This window comes from Bubalus bubalis, chromosome 10 (genome assembly GCF_019923935.1).
Source record: "Bubalus bubalis isolate 160015118507 breed Murrah chromosome 10, NDDB_SH_1, whole genome shotgun sequence".
NCBI classification, from domain to species: domain Eukaryota; kingdom Metazoa; phylum Chordata; class Mammalia; order Artiodactyla; family Bovidae; genus Bubalus; species Bubalus bubalis.
This window is the reverse complement of record NC_059166.1, coordinates 76,313,501-76,338,158: the sequence shown is the minus strand read 5'-3', so window position 1 is coordinate 76,338,158 and position 24,658 is coordinate 76,313,501. Positions and strand designations below refer to the sequence as shown.

The 24,658-nt window shown below is 36.7% G+C and overlaps 1 protein-coding gene across 1 annotated transcript in view; it reads left to right on the top strand.

Moving 5' to 3' along the window:
* LOC102390748 (triadin) overlaps window positions 1-24,658 on the top strand; it is a 215,567-nt gene that overhangs the window by 91,503 nt on the left and 99,406 nt on the right. The gene's annotated exons all lie outside the window — the stretch shown is intronic.

Sequence of the window (24,658 nt, the reverse complement as noted above, 5' to 3'; positions counted from 1 at the left end):
TGCTGGAGAGGATGTGGAGAAAAGGGAACCCTCTTACACTGTTGGTGGGAATGCAAACTAGTACAGCCACTATGGAGAACAGTGTGGAGATTCCTTAAAAAACTGGAAATAGACCTGCCTTATGATCCAGCAATCCCACCGCTGGGCATACACACTGAGGAAACCAGAAGGGAAAGAGACACGTGTACCCCAGTGTTCATCGCAGCACTGTTTATAATAGCCAGGACATGGAAGCAACCTAGATGTCCATCAGCAGATGAATGGATAAGAAAGTGGTGGTACATATACACAATGGAGTATTACTCAGCCATTACAAAGAATACATTTAAATCAGTTCTAATGAGGTGAATGAAACTGGAGCCTATTATACAGAGTGAAGTAAGCCAGAAAGAAAAACACCAATACAGTATACTAATGCATATATATGGAATTTAGAAAGATGGTAACAATAACCCTGTATACGAGACAGCAAAAGAGACACTGATATATAGAACAGTCTTTTGGACCCTGTGGGAGAGGGAGAGGGTGGGATGATTTGGGAGAATGGCATTGAAACATGTATAATATCATATATGAAATGAGTCGCCAGTCCAGGTTCGATGCACGATACTGGATGCTTGGGGCTGGTGCACCGGGATGACCCAGAGGGTGGTATGGGGAGGGAGGAGGGGGGAGGGTTCAGGATGGGGAACACAGGTATACCTGTGGCAGATTCATTTTGATATATGGCAAAACCAATACAATATTGTAAAGTTAAATAAAATAAAATTAAAAAACAAAACAAAAACAAACAGACAATGCAAGACTTTCTCTTTGTAACACAAAGATTCTCTCTTTGTGACAAAAATCATGTTTCCATGATAACTTAAGCGGAATGTTTGAGAGTCTTTGTTTCAGTGTTAATAAAGGAAATCAGTTATATTCAAAAAAATTTTTTTAAATAAAAATAAAATAAATAATTAATGCTATGAGAATATCATATAAGATCACATTCTTCATAAATCAATATCTAGTATTTAATATAGAATCTGTTCATTACTTTTGATTTGAATTTCCTGGTGGGATTATTTTAAAATTAAGTTTTATAAAATGTTTACCATAAATGTCAAATGCACATAAAGCTGTGCATTGTTTCTTAAATTATTGCCTTGCTTTATCAAATCAACAGAGAAACTATTAAATAATTGTTTAGGATGCTTTTTTTAAATGTCAGTAATGATCATTAGTTCAAACAGTCTTAAGGGACATGTATGTTTAAAACTATGTACACTAATGCCTTCAAGGATTACTAGAAAGAGAATTGACTAAAATCACCTGAATATATTTTCTTAATATTATTGTTCACAGAGTTACGTGAGAAAATGGACATTTAGAGAAACATGTTATACACCCTACCTTGTTACAGAACCTATATAATAACAACCCTCAGTTGAAGTGGACCAAAGGAAATATATTTCACTACAATTAACATATTTTATTTAAAACTTTTTCTTTTGTAGAATCATCATAGAAACAATGAGTTTTTAATCAGCATGTATTAATTTACAAAACATTTGTAATACATATTCTGCCTTTAAAAGCATATTTTTATATTATTTTTTGGGGAGAGATTCTATGAGCTTATCTCTATCTTATGGATTATTTTATAAATTTCACATTTTAAAATTTTGTTTTAAGAATTTTTTTATTGTTTTTCTATAATCTAGAATTATATTCTCTAAAAATATTTGATTTTCACCTGTCTAAATGAGTATTAATCTTTTCATTAGTACTCTTTCCCATTCAGATAAATTGAATAATATTTAGCCATTTTATACTACCTAAATTATCAGGTTGTGGCATTATTTAATTAACTGTGTCTATGTGAAACATTTTGTTTATATGTGCTAAAAATGTTGGTTTCATTTGTCCAGTTCTAGCTATTTTTACCAAAATGAAAATTCAACCACCTTGTTATTTATGAGTGGAGTTTGCATTTCTAATTTGATAAGGAATAATTGTCCAGTCACATAATCTCAGGTTTATAGGATTGATTATTAAACAGGTTCTTAATATGGATGATGCTTTAGAATCTGCTCCTCTGTGATTTATGTTGTTATATAGTGAACTCTGGGAGTTGGTGAGGGATAGGGAGGCCTGGTGTGCTGCGATTCATGGGGTCACAAAGAGTCGGACACAACTGAGCGACTGATCTGATCTGATCTGATTTGATCAGGATATTAAATGTAGTACCTCAATTCAGTTCAGTTCAGTCACTCAGTCGTGTCCGATTGTTTGCGACCCCATGGACTGCAGCACGCCAGGCTTCCCTGTTCATCACCAACTCCCAGAGCCTACTCAAACTCATGTCCATTGAGCTGGTGATGCCATCCAACCATTTCATCCTCTGTCATCCCCTTCTCCTCCTGCCTTCAACCTAGTGTCTTTATATTCTTTACACATATTTATTTTTCAGCTTGTCAAAATTTTTAAATATTAAGTTCTATTACCAAACACTCCAGGATGAGGATCAAAGGCACCAAATCATTATAAAATATATATTTTTATCATTTGATTACTTAAAACTTCTAACTACGAAAACTAATACCATTGCAAATCACATATTCTAGAACAATTCCATGCTGTGTATGGTGGGTGTGCTTTGTTTACCTGGAATCACCCTGTTCAGTAGTATTCTTCACAGCAGGGTAAACATGGACATGTTATCACCACATCTTCTAAGGGATAAATGAGTGCCAATAGCAGTAAAGGAATCAAATTAATTTGTATGCTTTCCTAAAACTGATCTGCCTGAGAACATCTCCAGAGTTATCAAATACTTATTCTATGTTACAAAATAAAGAAGTATCTTTCACCCATCATCAAATTGCTAGAATGCCAACCAAAGAGACCAGTAGGCTGTCCTGTCCTGTCTTGCATATATCCGCTAAAGGAGAGCAGTGGTGCTGATACTCAGGTTTTCTGTGTCATGATGGGATGGTGTGAAGTCAAAAACCAGGTAGAGTGGGATACAGGAGCAATGGAAAATTTCATTTCATGATTTTGCCTTTTATTTAGCTGAATAATGTGAAAGAATGCAATGTTCTTGAGGGAGAGTCCCTTGAGAAAAAAACAAAAAGAATATCCATAGGAAATAAATACTGATAGCTAAAAATGTCTTTTAAAAATTTAAATGTAAGCTGTTCTTTTCAGTTATTTTCAATACTTGTTCCTAGGAAGTATGACTGCTTGGGAAAAAAAAGTGCTTTGAAACAACCAAAGCAGTTTGAGTTTAACACTGACTCTTTTAAATATAACTGGATATTTTCTAAGGCAACCAAACTGTTAAAGACATGTTGAACAAACCCATGGATGTCAAATTTCTGTGATTCATTTCAGACTAATTCTGAATAATTCAAAAATAAATTTAAAGCCTAATTTATGTAATTATATTATGAAATATTTAATCTAATTGAAGTCAGACCTTATTGTATTTTATTTAATGTAAAATGCTTAATATTTTGTGAAGGTCATGGCAACCCACTTCAGTGTTCTTGCCTGGAGAATCCCATGAACAGAGGAGCCTGGCAGGCTGCAGTTAGTGGAGTCGTTAAGAGTCGGACATGACTGAGCCACTAACTCTTTCACTGACAAAAAATTAAATTATATACTATTTGCAGGACCAATTCACTATGTGTATGTTCATATATATATATATATATATATATGAATGTGTGTATATATATGTGGGCTTCCCTGGTGCCACAGTGGTAAAAAATCCACCTGCCAATGCAGGAGATACAGGGGATGCAAGAGACATGGGTTCAATCACTTGGTCGAGAAGATACCCTGGAGTAGGAAAAGGCAACCCATACCAGTATTCTTGCCTGGGAAATTCCATGGACAGAAGAGCCTGGCAGGCTACAGTCCAGGAGGTCACAGACAGTCAGACATGACTGAGCAACTGACCACATACACACACACACACACATATATATATATATATACACACACATAATACATTATGTAACATTTATTCATTATATGTATTTTCTGCCTCCTATTAACAAAAAACTCACTAAATGCTAGTTGCTCAATAAATATATGTAAATATATGGATTTAATATATATTCTCTTTTGCCTATAAATTTTTTTCATGATACCTAACAAAATTGTTGCAGTTATTTCTTTTATATTTAAAACTTTAAAAATTATTCCCTAAAGTGAAGCATCAGAATTTAGTATACTCCTCACCTATATATTTCTGGAATATCAAACTTTCAACACTACTCTTAGCTTTATAAACAGTTCAAAATTTTACCTGACATTAGTTCAAATAAAATAATGTGCAGTAGAATAATGATTTGTCATGTTGTACAGTTTATTGTAAAATGAACTTATTATATTAAATCCAAATAATTTAAACATTTTCATCTATTTTTAATAATTTATCTTCCAAGTATGTTACAAAATTTATCACTTTCACAATAATTTCCTAAAAATACCTGCTAAAATTGTTTTTGAACTGAAAAGGAAAATTATTTTTATTTTTGACAAGGAATAAGTTTGATTTGTTCCATGTCCAGTTCTTTCTGTATGCTTCCAGATCTGCATACAGTTAGAACTGGACATGGAACAAATCAAACTTCAGTTCAGTTCAGTCGCTCAGTCGTGTCCAACTTTTTGCAACCCCATGAATCGCAGCACGCCAGGCCTCCCTGTCCATCACCAGCTCTAGAGTTCACTCAGACACACGTCCATTGAGTCAGTGATGCCATCCTGCCATCTCATCCTCTGTCGTCCCCTTCTCCTCCTGCCCCCAATCCCTCCCAGCATCAGAATCTTTTCCAATGAGTCAGCTCTTTGCATGAGGTGGCCAAAGTATTGGAGTTTCACCTTTAGCATCATTCCTTCCAAAGAAATCCCAGGGCTCCTTGTCAAAAAAAAAAAAAAAAAAACCCAAAAAACAGACTGGTTCCAAATAGGAAAAGGAGTACATCAAGGCTGTATATTGTCCCTCTGCTTATTTAACTTATATGCAGAGTACATCATGAGAAACGCTGGGCTGGAAGAAGCACAAGCTGGAATCAAGATTGCTGGGAGAAATATCAATAACCTCAGATATACAGATGACACCACCCTTATGGCAGAAAGTAAAGAATTAAGGAGCTTCTTGATGAAAGTGAAAGAGGAGAGTGAAAAAGTTGGCTTAAAGCTCAACATTCAGAAAACTAAGATCATGGCATCCAATCCCATCACTTCATGGCAAATAGATGGGGAAACAATGGCAACAGTGGCTGACTTTTTTTTTGTGGGGGGCGGGGGGGCGGGGCTCCAAAATCACTGCAGATGGTGACTGCAGCCATGAAATTAAAAGACGCTTACTCCTTGGAAGCAAAGTTATGACCAACCTAGACAGCATATTAAAAAGCAGGGACATTACTTTGTCAACAAAGGTCCGTCTAGTCAAGGCTATGGTTTTTCCAGTGGTCATGTATGGATGTGAGAATTGGACTATAAAGAAAGCTGAGCACCAAAGAATTGATGCTTTTGAACTGTGGTGTTGGAGAAGACTCTTGAGAGTCCCTTGAACTGCAAGGGGATCCAACCAGTCCATCCTAAAGATCAGTCCTGGGTGTTCATTGAAAGGACTGATGTTGAAGCTGAAATTTCAATACTTGGCCACCTGATGGGAAGAGCTGACTCATTTGAAAAGCCCTTGATGCTGGGAAAGATTGAGGGCAAGAGGAGAAGGGGACGACAGAGGATGAGATGGTTGGATGGCATCACCGACTCAATGGATGTGGGTTTGGGTAGACACCGGCAATTGGTGATGGACAGGAAAGCCTGGCGTACTGTGATTCATGGGGTCGCAAAGAGTCAGACACGACTGAGTAACTGAACTGAACTGAACTGAAGTTTGATTAGAGTAAGAAATTTGAAAACAAAGGCTGACTTTGCCCATTAGTTAACATAGCAAACATTTTCCATAAATTAAATGAGCAGCAGCACCAAAGTTTAGATGAAATATACCTACAGCAAGAATTACATCTGAAACATAAAACAATAGCACTTTTTCAAAAATTATTACAGTTTACAAATTTTATTGAGTTATAATTAACATACAATATTATGTTAATACAACATAGTGATTCATTGTTTTTATGCATTATGAAATGATCACTGCAGTAAAACCAGTTATTATTTGTTGCTGTACAGAGTCGTAACAATATTGACTATATTCCCTATGTGTACATTATATTCCTCTGATCATTTATTTTACATTAGAGGTTTGTACCTCCTAATCCCTTTCATCTATTTCATCTGGCCCTCGCCCCGCCGCCCCTTGTAGTCTTAAGCTTGTTCTATCTTTTGGAATCTAAAAAACAAACAAAACAAACTAGAAACAACAAAAGACAAGTAATCCAATTTAAAGAATGGGCAGAGGAGCTAAATAAATACTTTTAAAACAAAGTTTAAAATATGTGTCTATTTAGCATAGGCATCTTAGCATTTTTCTATTTCTTTTTCAAAAGTAAAATACTGGTTACTCTCAAACCTAATTGATTTTTCTTTCATATTTTTGAGATTGCATAAGCATTCATGAAAAGTATAATTTTTGTTGAGGATAAAGCTTTTTAACTTTTTTATACTAACATGTCTAAGTACAACATAATGGATATATTTATCTCTTTTTACAGTTTATTTTTACTTAATCCTTAGTCTGTAATAAGTCTGTATATAATAATAATCATTACAGCATTTATGTTCCTTGAAATATGTGATTTTAGGAGACAATAATTGTCTTTTAACAAGAAACTACATCTTATAATGTCATTTCCTGACATTCAGCTTTAAAGATAAGGCAGAATACTTTTAGTCCTTCAGAACCATACATACCAGTTTTGGGGGGAAGGAAAAATTGGTCTTCAATTTTAGGGATATAGAGGCCATATGAGATAAATCATCACCTGCCTTTAAAGAAAGAACCCAAATCCCCTCTATATTATGTTGAATTTCCTTTTTTCCCAACTGTTTGCTCTATGAACCAAGGAGCTGTCTTGAAGTTTGAACAGGACTCAAATATGAAGGCTGATATTCTGTGAGATTGTTCCTGATGCATGCCAATGGCAGAGAAAGAGGCTCTTCTTAGAGCAAAACAAATTACATCTCCTTATAATCGTGTTTTAAAGTTTCCGTAAAGCTCCTGGGGTTGAAAGAGTCCAGTAAATTTAAACTCAGTTCTTTCATTGTGTATTTTTCTCACTTTATTGAAATCTGCAATAGCTCTTTGCAGCCAGGGTGAATAAGAAAGAGCCAGGAAATTTGAGCATCATAAATATTCAAGACTCTAGGATTAGGCCATTCAGAAGGTTGTATCACGTCATCAGGAGTAAGATAGATGGACACGTTTCTGTGCCAGAGATTTCAATGCATCAATCTTTGCTGGCAGCTTCGGTGCCTTACACCAGGCTGAACATAAAGTGTCTGAAAAATACTGTGCATGAAAAAAGGAGGGAGAATGGAAAGGTGACTAAACTTGTTAAAATTCATAGCCCCAGAATATTGGTTACCAGGTTGGCCCTAGTAACACTGTTAAGTATATACATTTATCTTGGGACTGCTTATCTAAGTCCAGATCAAAACTCAGCCCCATTACTGCACTACTGCATATTCCCCTTAGGCTGCAGAAGGAACTCAGTGCTTTATTTTCTGCTTGTCTTTCCCAATATTGATCAAGCCTGTGAGGACAGGAAGCAAAACCCAGAGACAGACAGTGGGCCTGGAGAGGGGATTAGAATGAAAAAGACTGAGGAGGCTGAGGTAAAGTAAGATCTAATGAATGATCCAGAGATTCACTTTGCTAGGGAGTTGCAGCTGTAGCAAATTGTGGATCCAGAAAAGCTCATTTCTACCAAGGCAAGCAAACTGGAACTAGAATGGTGGATATAATACTAGTAACACTGGAGCTTAACAAGCTGGTGGAAGCAAAGGATTAAATTTTGGTGCCAACATCACGGAGAATAAAAAGGCTGAGACAACTCAGCTGTGGTCCAACCATTTTAAGTAGTTCCTTTTGGAAATAAGATTGGATAAGTAATTGAAGAGTCTATGAGTGAGAATAAAATTCAAGATGCCAAGGGAATATTTCATGCAAAGATAGGCACAATAAAGGACAGAAATGGTAGGGACTTAGAAGCAGAAGATATTAAGAAGAGGTGGCAAGAATATCAGAATTGTACAAAAAAGATCTTCATGACCCACATAATCACGATGGTGTGATCACTCACCTAGAGCCAGACATCCTGGAATGTGAAGTCAAGTGGGCCTTAGAAAGCATCACTACGAACAAAGCTAGTGGAGGTGATGGAATTCCAGTTGAGCTATTCCAAATCCTGAAAGTGAAAGTGCTGCACTCAATATGTCAGCAAATCTGGAAAACTCAGGAGTGGGCACAGGAATGGTAAAGGTCAGTTTTCATTCCAATCCCAAAGAAAGGCAATGCCAAAGAATGTTCAAACAACCACACAAATGCACTCATCTCATATGCTAGCAAAGTAATGCTCAAAATTCTCCAAGTCAGGATTCAACAGTACATTAAACATGAAATTCCAGATGTTCTAGTTGGTTTTAGAAAAGGCGGAGGAACAAGAGATCAAATTGCCAACATCCTTTGTATCATCAATAAAGCAAGAGAGTGCCAGAAAAACATCTACTTCTGCTTTATTGACCATGCCAAAGCCTTTGACTGTGTGGATCACAACAAACTGTGGAAAATTCTGAAAGAGATGGGAACACCAGACCACCTGACCTTCCTCCTAAGAAATCAATATGCAGGTCAAGAAGCAACAGTTAAAACAACATGGAACAACAGACTGGCTCCAAATCGGGAAAGGAGTCCATCAAGGCTGTATATTGTCACCCTGCTTATTTAACTTATATGCAGAGTACATCATACGAAATGCTAGGCTGGGTGAAACACAAGCTGGAATCAAGATTGCTGGGAGAAATATCAGTAACCTCAGATATGCAGATGACACCACCCTTATGGCAGAAAGCGAAGAATTAAAGAGCCTCTTTATGAAAGTGAAAGAGTAGAGTGAAAATGGCTTAAAACTCAACATTCAGAAAACTAAAATCATGGCCTCTGGTCCCATCACTTCGTGGCAAATAGATGGGGAAATAATGGAAACAGTGAGAGGCTTTGTTTTTGGGGGTTCCAAAGTCACTGCGGATGGTGACTGCAGCCATGAAATTAAAAGATGCTTGCTCCTTTGAAGAAAAGCTGTGACCAACCTAGACAGCATATTAAAAAGCAGAGACATACTTTGCCGAAAAAGGTTCATGTAGTCAAAGCTATGGTTTTTCCAGTAGTCATGTATGAATGTGAGAGTTGGAATACAAAGAAAGCTGAGCGCTGAAGAATTGATGCTTTTGAACTGTGGTGTTGGAGTCCCTTGGACTGCAAGGAGATCCAACCAGTTGATCCTAAAGGAAATCAGTCCTGAATATTCATTGGAAGGACAGATGCTGAGGATGAAACTCCAATGCTTTGCCCACCTGATGTGAGGAACAGACTCATTGGAAAAGACTCTGTTGCTCAGAAAGATTGAAGGGGACGACAGAGGATGAGATGGTTGGATGGCATCACCAAGTCCATGGACATGAGTTTGAGCAAACTCCCGGAGTTTGTGAAAGATAAGGAAGCCTGACGTGCTGCAGCCCATGAGGTTGCAAAGAGTCAGACACAACTGAGCAACTGAACTGAACTGAGTTAGAGGGTGTTAGGTTTATATGTTTTCTAGATTCTTCTCTCTTCCGATTCTGCATGTTCCCTCTTTCATCATGAGACACTAAGGTGCTGCATTGAATTGCCAGCAGTTTGCTAAAAGTTTTACCTATTCCAGGTTATGTTTCTCCTTTGAGAAAGGTTTGTTGAAAAATGCAACAAATGATTTAAAAGAAGCAAAGCAGAAAAACCATCAGGGATTCTCAACTCTGCATCAGATTCAAATGCTGTCTTAATTAAACTTATATTTTCCACAAGAGACTTAAGCCCATTTCAGACTGACTTACTGGAAAAGGTTATTGGTTCAAGTGACTAAAATTTACAAAAGTAGAACTGGCTTTAGGGATGTCTGCTGCTGCTGTTGCTGCTACGTTGCTTCAGTCGTGTCCGACTCTGTGTGACCCCATAGACGGCAGTCCACCAGGCTCCCCCATCCCTGGGATTCTTTAGGCAAGAACACTGGAGTGGGTTGCCATTTCCTTCTCCAATGCATGGAAATGAAAAGTAAAAGTGAAAGTGAAGTCGTGTCTGACTCTTCGGGACCCCATGTACTGCAGCCTACCAGGCTCCTCTGTCCATGGGATTTTCCAGGCAAGAGTACTGGAGTGGGTTGCCATTGCCTTCTACATTAGGGATGTCTAGATACAGCTTTTTATATAGTGTTATTAGTAAATCTTTTCTTCTCATTTACTGATTCTGCTTTCCTTTGTCTGCTTTGTTTGCTTGATTCTCTGGCAACCTTTCCTGTCCTGGTTGCAATTATGGTTACCAGAAACTTGAGGCCAAAATTACTTACTTTAACAACTCTAGAGAGGAGCCCGTGCTATTTCCTATCTGTTTCAGCAAAAGCAAGGTAGTTGACTCATTGATCCATATTGAGTAACATACTCTTGTTATAAGCAATCAAGGAGTCAGGGATATGCAACAAGCACTTTATCAAGACCTAGGGAATAGACCCACTCTTGAAACTGAAAATTAGGTTTGTGTGTTTAGTCACTCAGTTGTATTTGACTCTGCAAAAATTAGGTTTAGTATCACCCAAATACTTGTATTGATATTGGAAAAGGATTAGTTCCTAAGACTAAAAGAGGGTCACTGTTATAATAATTGATTCCATCAGGAAAGTTACAGCTGTCCAAAATACCTAATTTTTACTTTTATTTTTAATTTGAAATCCCAGATCACTTCCCATCTCAGAATTTCCAGAGTTTGAGTTGTATTTTTTAAATCTCCACAGTGTGCTTCTAATGCACACTCAGGGTGAGAACCATTGCAACCCAGTGATTAATTCTAAAAATAAGAGGTTTGGGGGATTCCCTGGTGACTGAGTGGTTAGAGCTTGCTGCTTTCACTGTCAGGCCCTGGATTCAATCCCTGCTTGGGGAACTAAGATCCTACAAGCCATGAGGCAAAACCAAAAAAAAAAAAAAAAAAATTAAGAAGTTTTGGTAGCTTAGATGGTGAAGAATTTGCCTGCAATGCAGGAGACCTGGATCTGATCCATGTGTCTGGAAGATCCCCTGGAGAAGCAAATGGCTATCCACTTCAATATTCTTGCCTAGAAAATTCCATGGACAGAGGGGTCTGGCAGGCTACAGTCCATGGAGTTGAAAAGATTCGGGCGTGAATGAGCAACTAACATGCTTTGTGATACCAGTAAGGGAGACAGTTGAGGATAAGCGGATAACTGCATATTTTGTTTACACATAGTGACTGTTCTTATATATGAATTTGCTGTTAAGAAAATACTAAACTGTGAAGGATAAAATAAAAACTAATTCTATATCATTGTCGCATTGACCTAGATCATTGAAATAACTATTGATAATTGATGCTCATCAGCTGAACACATCAACATTTTGAACATGACTGAGATAGCCTCTAGTAAACACAACGAAGAGATGTTCGTGTTAGCTCCCTTTCTGCTATTAACCTACTATGGTTAAGTTACTTAACCTCAGTGGTTCTCAGTTCTCACATCTGTAAAACAAAGATGCTAGATTTACAGATGACCAGATCCTTTCCAGCTATGATATTTTTTGATTCTATTGTTGAATTGTGCAGTCATATGTTAATCATTTTTCTATGAGTTTCAACTGGACTAGGTCCTTTGACTCAAAATGTGCTTAATGGGTCAGTAGTTTTAGCATTACCTGGGATTTAGGAATGCAGAACCAGTCTCCATGTAGACCAAATGAATCAGAATCTACATTTTAAGAAAATTCCCCAGGCAAAGGAATATCGGTTTAGACAGTAGGTTCTACTTCTGACGTGGTTCTGAAACTACTTCAGAGTTTATTTAAATTGGAGATTCCTAAAAGGTTTCTCACCATGAAAAACACATTACATTTGTTCTACAGCTAAAAATATGTTTTAAAATTTCTCCAGATGAATCTGACATATAGCCACATTGATCTTGTCTAGTATATCATCAAATATGAAACACACATATGAACTGAGCCAAAACCTCATCCAAATCTGTAAACTCCTCGAGTAATTATCTTCAAAAAGGTATTATTTAATCATTTCCACCTCTGTCTGGTTTATAAACACATGGGAAATAGTTTCTCATTTTATTTTGTTGTTGTTCAGTCTTAAAGTCCTGTCTAACTCTTTGTGACCCCATTGCCTGAAACACACCAGGCTTTTCTGTCCTCCACTATCTCTCAGAGTTTGCTCAGATTCATGTCTGTTGAGTTGGTGATGCTATCTAACTACCTCATCTTCTGCCATCCCTTCTCCTTTTGCCTCTAGTCTACCCAGCATCAAGGTCTTTTCCAATGAGTAGGTGCTTCGCATGAGGTGGCCAAAGTATTGGAGCATCAGCATTGGAGCAACAGTCCTTCCAGTGAATATTCAGAGTTGATTTCCTTTAGAATTGACTGGTTTGATCTCCTTGCAGTACAAGAGACTCTAAAGAGTCTTATCCAGCACCACAATTCAGAAGCATCCATTCTCTGATGCTTAGTCTTCTTTATGGTCCAGTTCTCACGCTCATACCTGACTATTGGAAAAGCCATAGCTCTGACTGTAAGAACATTTGTCAGCAAAGTGTTGTCTGTGCTTTTTAATACACTGTCTAGGATTGTCATAGCTTTCCTTCCAAAGAGCAAGCATCTTTTAATTTCATAGTTACAGTCACTGTCCAGAGTGATCTTGGAGCCCAAGAAAATAAAATTTGTCACTGCTTCCACTTATTCCCCTTCTATTTTCCGTGAAGTGATGGTACTGGATGCATGATCTTAACTTTTTTAATGTTGAGTTTTAAGCCAGCTTTTTCACTCTCTCTTTCACCCTCATCAGGAGGCTCTTTAGTTCCTCTTCATTTTTTGCCATAAGAGTGGTATCATCTGCATATCTGAGGTTGTTGATATTTTTCCCAGCAATCTTGATTCCAGTTTGTGATTCAGCTAGCCCTTCATTTCACATGATGTACTCTGCATATGAGTTAAATGAGCAGATTAACAATAGATAGCCTTGTCATACTCCTTTCCCAATTTGGAACTAGTCAGTTTTTCCATGTCCAGTTCTAGCTGTTGCTTCTTGACCCGCATACAGGTTTCTCAACACACAGGTAATGTGGTCTGGTACTCCTATCTCTTTAAGAATTTTCCTCAATTTTACTTTGACTGATCCACAAAGTCAAAGGCTTTTGCATTGTCAATGGAATAAATGTTTGTTTTTTTTTTTAATTCCCTTGCTTTCTCCATGATCCAACAAATGTTGGCAACTTCATCTTTGGTTCCTCTTCCTTTTCTAAACCCAGCTTTACATCTGGATGTTCTCAGTTCACATACTGTTGGAGCCTAACTTGAAGGATTTTGAGCGTTACCTTGCTAGCATGTGAAAGAGCACAATGGTTTGCTAGTTTGAACATTCTTTGGCAATGCCTTTCATTGGGACTGGAATGAAAACTGACCTTTTCCAGCCCTGTGAGCACTGCTGAGTTTTCCAAATTTTCTGTCTTTTTGAGAACAGTACTTTAACAGCATTGTCTTTTAGGATTTTAAATAGCTCAGCTGAAATTCTGTCAGCTCCACTAATTTTGCTCATAGTAATGCTTCCTAAGGCCCACTTGACTTCACACTCCAGGATGTCTGGCTCTAGGTGAATGAACACACTATCGTGGTTATCCAGTTATTAAGACCTTTTTTGTATAGTTGTGTATTCTTGCCACTTCTTCTTAATATCTTCTGCTTCTGTTAAGCCCTTACCAATTCTGTTCTTTATTGTGCCCATCCTTACATGAAATATTCCCTTGATATCTCCAGTTTTCATGAATAGAACTCTAGTCTTTCCCATTCTATTGTTTTGCTCAATTTCTTTGCATTTTTCATTTAAGAAGGGCTTCTTATGTCTCCTTGCTATTCTCTGCAACTCTGAATACAGTTGATGGTATCTTTCCCTTGCCTTTTGCTTCTCTTCTTTCCTATTTGTAAAGCCTCTTCAGATAACCACTTTGCTTTGTTGAATTTCTTTTTCTTGGAGATGGCTTTGGTCACCGCCTCCTGTACAGTGTTACCGACCTTGTTCCTAGTTCTTCAGGTACTCTGTCTAGCAAATCTAATCTCTTAAATCCATTCATCACTTTCACTGCATAATCATAAGGGGTTTGATTTAGGTCATACCTGAATGGCCTAGGGATTTTTCCTACTTTTTTTCAATTTAAGCCTGAATTTTGCAATAAGAACCTCATGATCTGAGCCACAGTCAGCTGCAGGTTTTGTTTTTGCTGACTATATACAGCTTCTCCATCTTTGGCTGCAAAGAATATAATCAATCTGATTTAGGTATTGACCATTTGGTGATGTCCACGTATAGAGTCATCTCTTGTGTTGTTGGAGAAGGGTGTTTGCTATGACCAGCATGTTCTCTTGACAAAACTGTGAGCCTTTGCACTGATTCATTTTGTACTCCAAGGCCAAACTTGTCTATTACTCCAGGTATCTCTTGACTTCCTAGTTTTGCATTTCAATCTCCTGAGATGAAAAAGACATCTTTTTTGTTATTACTTCTAGGTGGTCTTGTAGGTCTTCATGTGTGCCTGCGTGCTATATCATTTCAGTCATGTTCAACTCTGCAACCCTATGGACTGTAGTGTGCCAGGCTCCTCTGTCCATGGGATTCTCCAGGCAAGAATGCTGGAGTGGGTTGCCATTCCCTTCTCCAGGGGATCTTCCTAACCTAGGGACCGAACCTGAGTCTCCTGCAGCTCCTGCATTGCAGGCAGTCTTTCTTTACCACTGTGCCACTGGGGAAGCCCCTGTAGGTCTTCATAAAAGCTCAATTTCAGCTTCTTTGGCATCAATGATTGCAGCATAGACTTGGATTACTGTGATGTTGAGTGGTTCGCCTTGGAAACGAAGTGAGGTCATTCTATCTTTTATCAGATTGCACCCAAGTACTGCACTTTGGACTATGAGGGCTGCTCCATTTCTTCTAAGGGATTCTCACCCACAATAGTATATATAATGGTCATCTGAATTAAATTCACCCATTCCTGTCCATTTTAATTCACTCTTAAGATGTCAGTGTTCAATCTTGCCATCTCCTCCTTGACCACATCTAATTTACCTTGATTCACGAACCTAACATTCCAGGTTCCTATGCAATATTTTTCTTTACAGCATCAGACCACTTTCACCACCAGACACATCCACAGCTGAGCATCATTTCTGCTTGGCCCAACTGCTTCATTCTTTCTGGAGCTATTAGTAATTGCCCTCCGCTCTTCCTCAGTAGCATATTGGATACATTCTTACTTGGGAGTGCTCATCTTCTGATATCATGTCTTTTTGTCTTTTTATACTGTTCATGGGGTTCTCTAGGCAAGAATACTACAGTGGGTTGCTATTTCCTGCTCTGCTGCTGCTGCTGCTAAGTCGCTTCAGTTGTGTCTGACTCTGTGCATCCTGCTCTAGTTGACCATATTTTGTCAGAACTCGCCACTATGACCTGTCCATCTTGGCTGGCCCTGTATGGCATGGCTCATAGCTTCACTGAGTTATACAAGCTCTTTCATCATGACAAGGCTGTGATCCATGAAGGTGTTCTCATTTTATAAGTGGGGAAAATAAAATTTGCAGAGAAAAATAGGGAAAATACAAATCAGAGAGGAAAAATGAATTAACCAGAAATTACTGGGTTTTTGTGGAAAAGGAAATGGCAACCCACTCCAGTGTTCTTGCCTGGAGAATTCCATGGACAGAGAAGCCTGGCAAGCTGCAGTCCATGGGGTCGCAAAGAGTCAGACATGACTGAGCAACTAACACACACACACACACACACACACTGGGCTTATGGAAAAAATGAGATTGGGCACACACATATATATATATGTTTTGCCGTTTTTATAGGGGTCAATACTATGCAGTGCTAAGATTATTAGTTTTCTTGAAAAAGTTTTGCTTATTTTAGAAAATTTTGCCAAGTAATCAAACATTCAAACATATTAAAATATGGTTATATATGTTATATATATATGTATATATGTATGTATGGGCTTCAATAACCCTGAAGAAAACTGTCCTCAATATTTGCCTATCACAATACCTGGAATGTTTCCCTACTTATTCAAAAACACTAGATGCATTAAGGAGGAGGAGAAAGTATTCTTTTTCACCCTTTATTAATGGTTAGTAGTGTACTTTCCTCAAAATTTTTGTTTATCAGTGCACTAGAAAATTATGAGAATCATTAAAATACAAATAGCTATACATCATTTGGTATATTCATATAAAATACTGAGAATTCAGCAAAATATTCTCCTTTAGCATTCCTTAACTAGCCACTAAAGAGATAACTAAATTTGTTCAGTTATTTATTTGAACTTTTGTGTCCTAATAACAATTGGCAAAATCTGACAAGTGTAGATTCTATGTTCAAGTGAATAAATAATTTGAATTTTTAATATTAAAATAAAAATTATAAAAAGATATTTTATACTGTCTAGCACTTGTGAGATATATTGAGAAAACATCTTGACAAAAGGCATTATTTAAAATCCACAACCCTCAGAACAATTTAATAAACTGGGTTGTCATCGAAAAGAATTAGGATGGTTGCCTTGGTGACAGAGATTATCCTTTAAATTTCTTGAGTCTGTCATTTTAAAATCTTGAAGAGATAATATTTTAAATTTATTAACAGTGTGTCATATAGAGAAAAAAATTGTGTGCTTTAAACTATCCGTGTAAGACTTAAACAAATTTATAAACTGCTCAACAATAAACTGTGTTATGATTTAAGTAGATAATAACAATTTATAATAAGTAAAATACATGTAATATAACAAAATAATTCAGAAAGTCTTTACTGCAGTAAACTCATTCTTTGGACTTATTTAGGACAATCTATTTTTACTAATTCTGGTCCCATTGGTTGCTGCTGCTGTTGACCTTCCTATTTGTTTTTTGTACATATGGTCTCTCTTCCTAAGTTAAATGTGAGCGTCAAGCAAGGTTGGTTAGTCTGTGATTAACACTGCACCCTGGGAGATATAGAGCTTAGATAAATACATTTTGATAGAATTAAACAGCCTGAAGATGAAGAAGGATAACCAAACCAATGAAACAAATTTTCATTTCTCATTGGGAGTTTTAAAGATTTTGGCTATTATGTGCTGCTTGTTCTTGATGAGAACCAGAAAATTCACCATTATACATAGAAGTTCCACTTTGGGCCACCAGGAAGATCAAATTTATATCTGTCCTCTCAGGTATCCAACAGAAATATATACAACAAATGCCAACATGTCACTATTCTACATATAAAATACTATAAATATGTAAGCAGTGTTATTACACAAAAGAAGGCAGATTATCACTTAAATGCCATAATCACAAATAGGGAAAACTGAAATGAAATATTCCTTAACATGGAGACCAAAAGAAATAGAAATTTTTTACCCCCTTCAAGTTAGATGGGATAGCATATCCCACTTTAAAACCAGTTTCAAATTATTTTTCTGTTAAAATGAAGATGATTTTAATTGTTAATATTTTATTATAGATATAATTTTCAATTATATATGTCAGTTCATAGTTGATATCCTGCATGTAAGCATCTATGGATAACTTAAGGCAAAGTATTAAAAATGCTCAGTGCCTTTAATTTGATTATTATTTAGCTTTTCAGGAAAACAATATTAAAAAACCCTAACTTATTGACACCCATGTTAATGACTGTGGGGAAAAATGCTTTAAAAATATGTTGGTAATATGCCTTTAATTTTCTTCCATATCTTTTTATGGCTTGATGATGTATTTTTATTTCATATTAGTGTTGAATGATATTCCATATCTGGAGGTATAACAGTGTATTTCTTCACTTACCTGCTGAAATATACCTCAGTTGCTTCCAAGTTTTGACAATTATAAATAAAGCTCCTGTAAACAAATAAGAAAAAAGCCCTACCTTTTGTACAAGTGTTACAATTTACAATATCTTTCATATACATTTTAAAATTTCCACCAATAGTAAAATCCTGCAACTTTCTCCAGCATTTCTAATAGGAAGTAAAAATGTTGAGAAATACAACGTTTTACTGTCTCAAAATTTTCAACCACACACACTTTAGTATTTAAGTCGTTTGAGCATTCTGTCATAAAGAACAGGTAAAATACTATCTACCACAACTTTCTTTGTTGTGTAGGAGTTGGTTATTTATAATGTTGCTCAAATATTTACTTTTTAACTTAATATGTATTTATCAAGTAGTTAGTATGTGCCAATTATTATTGAAAATTTACTGTGAAACAAAATAGACATAGTTTTTGCCCTCAGAAAACTTAGAATTTAGTAAGGGAGACAATAATAATAATAATAGCCGATATTTACATAATGTTTATCAGATACCAGGTGCTGCTCTAAATCCTTTACATTTTAACATGTTGTTCCTCATGTAAATCTATGTGGTTGTGATGGTTTAGTCACTAAGTCATGTCCAACTCTTTTGTGACCCCATGGACTATATAGCCTGCCGGGCTTCTCTGTCGTTGGGATTTCCCAAACGAAAATACTGGAGTGGGTTGCCATTTCCCTCTCCAAGGGGTCTTCCCTACCTAGAAACTGAATCCAGGACTCATACATTGCAGGTGGTCTCCTGCATTACAGGCAGATTCTTTACTGAGCCATCAGGGAAGCCTAAATCTATGTGGTAGGTACTATTATAAACCTCATTTTCCAGATGAGGACATGAAGTTTGCACAGCTAGTAGGTATGAGAATTATATTTGAATGGAGTAGATTGACTCAGGCATTAATTATCTTCCAACACTAAACTGCATTTTAATACATGCCAGCAATGATAATATTTTTGTGTAGATCTTTTAATAGTTTATGTGTCCAAAGTTTTCTAACAAAATGCATTTTAATTATGCCAGAATTTTATTGATTTATGTCATCTTTAGTATGACAGTTACTCAAATAATCATTTAATGATTACTGCAATCCAGAAATAATGAATACTCTAAATAATACTAATGTTTGTTTTTTTCTCAGCAACATAATAAGTTATTACATCTCCTTCTCCTGTTTCTGAGCACTTTACAAGTCTGATGCTGAGACTAATACTTCTTCAGAGACATTGAACTGTAATCTAATTACTTATTTGGCATTCGACTTTAGAAAAACACCCTGACCTAGGAGGGTATATTTTTTATTATCTCCATTGAATTATAAAGCATGAAAGCCAGAGTTTAAATTCTCTGGATTCCTTTAATAAGAAAAATGTCTAAATGCCTTTAAAGCCTAGGAAAGTGAGATGAATAACAATAAGAATCTGAAAGAAGACTTATACTTTTTTCTCCACTTCTCATATTTACACATACTTCCCTACAGATAATGAAAAATGTAATTGAGAAACAGGACTAGCGAAAGGAGTTGGAATACACTTCCCATTTCTGTGGAAGTAACTTGCCCTTCTCTTAAGTTCCCCTTGTATCCTTACAAACATGGTAAGCACTAGTGGAACTGATTCGTATCAGTTAAGGTTATCGATAATTCAGTAAAACAAAGGGTTTCCTTTCACTACTTTCTGACACACTGAGATAACTGTCACTCTTTCCCATTTGTTTTTCCCTTCTCCAGTTCTCAAAATTTTAAATTGAACTCTGTACCTTTAAGGACCTATGGATAGTCTGACACCTGGGATTGAAATACTTTGACTTCCTGCTTTTTAAGACACAAACCAATCTCTCAGGTTTACTGTTACCAAATGGTTTATCATTCCAACTAGAATCTGATCCTGAGACTTATCACATTCTCAGAGACACTGGACTGTAACCTAAGGTAAAGCACATATATTTGGAGGTAAATAATGACTGCTTTGACCTTTTTCTTTGTCCCTTGTGTCCAGAATTGGTTCAGGTTTAGTGATCTATTTTTAAGGAGTGTCAAAGTTAAATGAAACTTTATGCTGCTATGCATTACTGCTGTGTCATGTAAGTAGAGGCATTTCCTCTATCTATAGACATTATTGAATAACTAGAAGCTAGTATTAATATACGAAATTTTATTTTTCTTTGAGTTTTGCTGAAAGCCATAGGGTAATAAATTTCTACTTTACAGACTTGAATCTTTAAATTTAATTTTCCGTTCTCACACGAATGGCCCTTAGCTGGCAAGAGCAGTTGAGAGTAAGAAATTAGGCATTATCTGTTTATGAGAAAAAAGATCTTTCTGAAGTCTAAATTGGTAGCATGCTGTTACTCAGTTGGGCAGGAGCCTGAATGGTCATCATTTCCTGGCTGAAGTGTAAGGAGATAGAACTGGCAGGCACACTGCGTAGAGGCTACATTGGCTTCTTTGGACATTTGATAGCCATGGACAGTGACAATAGTGATGTAATACAATCCCCAAAGAAAACGTAATGTTGCAATAAAACATGCAGAGACATTTAATTTAGCCTCAAGTTTGAAAAGTAGGGCCAGAAAAATTTTGCTTTTTCTCTTCTAGGTTTTTTTCTGGTCTAATAATTAAATTGATATAAGGAGAAACATAAAGTTCATACATATGGGAAACCCCATTAAAAATATGAAACCCGAAGGGCAGCCAAGTATTTAAGACTTATATAATTAGCATCCTGAGCTAAGGAAAGGGAGAGTGGTCTGAGGACACAAAGGGAAGGAAGGCCATTTAGAAGAAGGGACAATAGATGTTTGGAAAATAAAGATTGTTCCGTTATACAGTAAGTTTATTGTATCTCTGGTTATAGCTTTCTCTTTGGTACAGGCCATATTTCCATGTATATTTAGGCACTTGAAGGGAAGGTAAAGAGCTTTTTCTGAATCTACTGGGCTTTGATTGCCTTATGCCGGAGAGATGTGTTTCACAGCAGCAAAATCAGTTCCAATTCAGAATCATCAGAAATAAGTTTCTTTTGTCATCTACAAGCAAAGAAATGTATGTGTGTATGCCTTTACAAAGTTGGTTGTGCCTGTCTGCATTTATGTGTACAGAAATACTAAGTCTTCAAGAGATCATCAAATAAAAAAAATTGTTGATGATGTTTTTGCAAAACACTATCTATGTAAGTCATTATATTTCATTGTTAGCCGTAGAGACTTGTATGTGCACAGACTGTATGTGTGTGTGTGTGAGTTTTAATCTGGGACTCCCACTTTCAAAAAATCTGAATGTATCTTTCCAGATCAGTGGAGCTGTCTTAGTTTATTGAAAGCTGAAGTTCAGAATCAGAAATAGAAAATGTTAGGACTTTGTCCTTGAGACTGTAATGAGCAGGACCCTCAGGGGCTCCCTGGACTGAAAGCCTCTCTGTATCACCCATTTCTTATTTGTAGGGGAAAAAAGAGGCCTTAGTCTCTGAGGCCTTCTATGAGTTCCAAATTGCAGACTCAAGCAGTTACTAATTAAGGAAGTGAGGAGACGCAGAAAAGTAGTCAATCTAGAAAAGTAATGATAGCTTCAACAATAGTTCAGTCACAGAAGATGCAACATTTCATATAAATTTTTAATTTAGAATGTTTCATTCCATTTCTATATTCAAATTAATCCCCTTTGGGAATAAGAAATTATTTCTTAAGGATGATTCCCTTGGTGCTTGCAAAGACCACTCTAAATCTTTAACCACTCTGAATCATTTTACTTAATCATACTGAGTTATACAAGGCACCAGTCTTCACCATTGCTTCTGGTAGTTTAAATAGGAGGGAGGAAGGAGAATGGTATGGGCAAGGGAGCATTTTCAGTTTGGTTTTATGATTCATTTATAGAAGATTTAACCCTATGCTATGCTATGCTATGCTAAGTCACTTCAGTGGTGTCCGACTCTGTGCGACCTCATAGACGGCAGCCCACCAGGCTCCCCCGTCCCTGGGATTCTCCAGGCAAGAACACTGGAGTGGGCTGCCATTTCCTTCTCCAATGCATGAAAGTGAAAAGTGAAAGTGAAGTCGCTCAGTCGTGTCCGACTCTTAGCAACCCCATGGACTGCAGCCTAACAGGCTCCTCCGTCCATGGGATTTCACCCTATAGATGACCTAAAAAGGTAATTTGCCTGCCCCAGGACCAGACCAGTACTGTCCAAAACTAATAAAGTGTGAGCCATATGTATATTTAAATTTTTTTTGAGTAGCCACATTATAAAATTATAAAAAGAAAAAAAATAAATAAAATAAGAACTTCCCTGGTAGCTGGTAAAGAATCTACCTGCAATGCAGGAGACCCCAGTTTGATTCCTGGGTCTGGAAGATCCCCTGAAGAAGGGAATAGCTACTCACTCCACTGTTCTTGCCTGGAGAATGCCAAGGACAGAGGAGCCTGGTGGACTGCAGTTCATGGGATCATGAAGAGTCCGACATGACTGAGCACAGCACAAAAAGAAAAATATGGAATTAATTTGAATAATATTTCTTATTTAATCTATAGTATCAGTCAGATCTCAACCAAAGAAGTAAAACCAGTAGGAAATTATGCAGGTATATTTATCTATTAAGACATTTGTGGCAAGAAATTGGCCTATGTGATTGTGCAGACTGGCTGAGCAAATCAGAAGGCACAGGACAGGCAGTTAGAAAGTAAAAATCATGAGCAAGCTTGAGCCCATGTGCATGCACCAAAGCGTTGTACACCCAAAGACTTTATTCTTTCTCCCAGGGAACCTCAAACCTGTTTTTAAGACCCTTCAATAGAATCAGACAAGCCCACCCAGATGATCCAGAATCATGTTATTTAAAAATCAATAAACTAGGAATTTTAATTATATCTGCAAAATACCTTCATAGAAACTTCTACACTGGGCTTCCCTGATAGCTCAGTTGGTAAAGAATCTGCCTCTAATGCAGGAAAGCCTGGTTTGATTCCTGGGTCAGGAAGATCAGCTAGTGAAGGGACAGGCTACCCACTCCAGTATTCTTGGGCTTCCTTTGTGGCTCAGCTGGTAAGGAATCTGCCCGCAATGCCGGAGACCTGGGTTGGGAAAAACCCCTGGAGAAGGGAAGGCTTACCCACTCCAGTTTTCTTTCCTGGAGAATTCCATGGACTGTGTAGTCCATAGGGTTGCAAAGAGTCTGACACAACTGAGTGACTTTCACTTTCAACTTCTAGATTAGTGTTCATTTGAATGATTTGAGATCGTAGCCTAGCCAAGTTGACACACAAATAAAACCACCACAATATGTCCAAAATAATATCATTCCAATATGTAATTAATACAAAAATTATGATATATTTTATTCTTTTTAGCATTAAGTCTTCATAAACTGTTTTGTACTTACATTTATAGCACATTTCAATTTAGATTAATCACATATCATATCCTTAACATGTACACATGTCTAGTGGCCACTGCATTGGGCAATATGGGTGACAAAGAGTGATTGCTCTAAAGATATAAATTGTCAATAAAGGTCACTTGACAATATCTAATGACATTCTTTGTAGTCATGACTAGGGATGGCGTAGCATCTAGAATCATTTAATAGGGTGCTGTGCTGCTCAGTACTCTACAGTGCACACAATAGCCCTACCCACCTCCAAATAATGATTTTTCCCAAGCCAAAAATCAATAATGCTAGGATGAGAAACCATGCTTTGAAGTAAGATCTGGAGGCATAAAGTTGAGATTAATAATAATAATAATGAGAGAAGCTGGAAGGTAAATGTTTCCTACGCTCTTTGGAAATCATTTCACACACCTTGAAGGCTTTTTCTGTTTTTTTTTTTTTTTTTTTTTCCAGAAATGTAGTTGGAAATCTTAACTCTTCTGTATCTCCACTGCCATTTTCAAAGTCATGAATGGGATAAGGGTAGAAGAGTGGCTTTATAAATAGTATAACTGATTAATGGGGAAAATGAGGGGAGGAGATCTTCACAATGTGATTATTTCTTTAACTGGTGAGTGAAAGAAACTGTCTTTTCTGAAGATTTTAGTATTTTCCTCTAGTTGATCTTGATTTTAGACATCCAAAAAAATTATAAAAATGCAAATTCAAACATACAAATGGAGAATTTAGAATATGTACAGTAATTAGCACCATCTCAGACCATCTGTAGAATAAAGTTATGATAAATAAATAAGTAAAACTCATTAGCATTTTTATAAGAAACACCATGGTATTTAAGACTAAGTCTCTTTTCAGAGGTAGTAATCATATTTGTAAACTCTAATCTCAAATTTACTTCTGTCCAAATTAACTTCAAATTCAGAATTAACTATATTTTCTAAGCCTTGGCAATGTATATATACTGAACTAGCAGCAAATCAAATATATTTCTTAAAACCTGATATTTAGAAAAAATGTAATAGCTAACTAATTCTATGAAATGTGTCTATCTGCTTGCAGTAATTATTGGTTAAATGCAATGCCAGATTTTGATTCTAAACATGGCTTAGAATCAATACTTCTGAGATATATTTATTAGATACTTA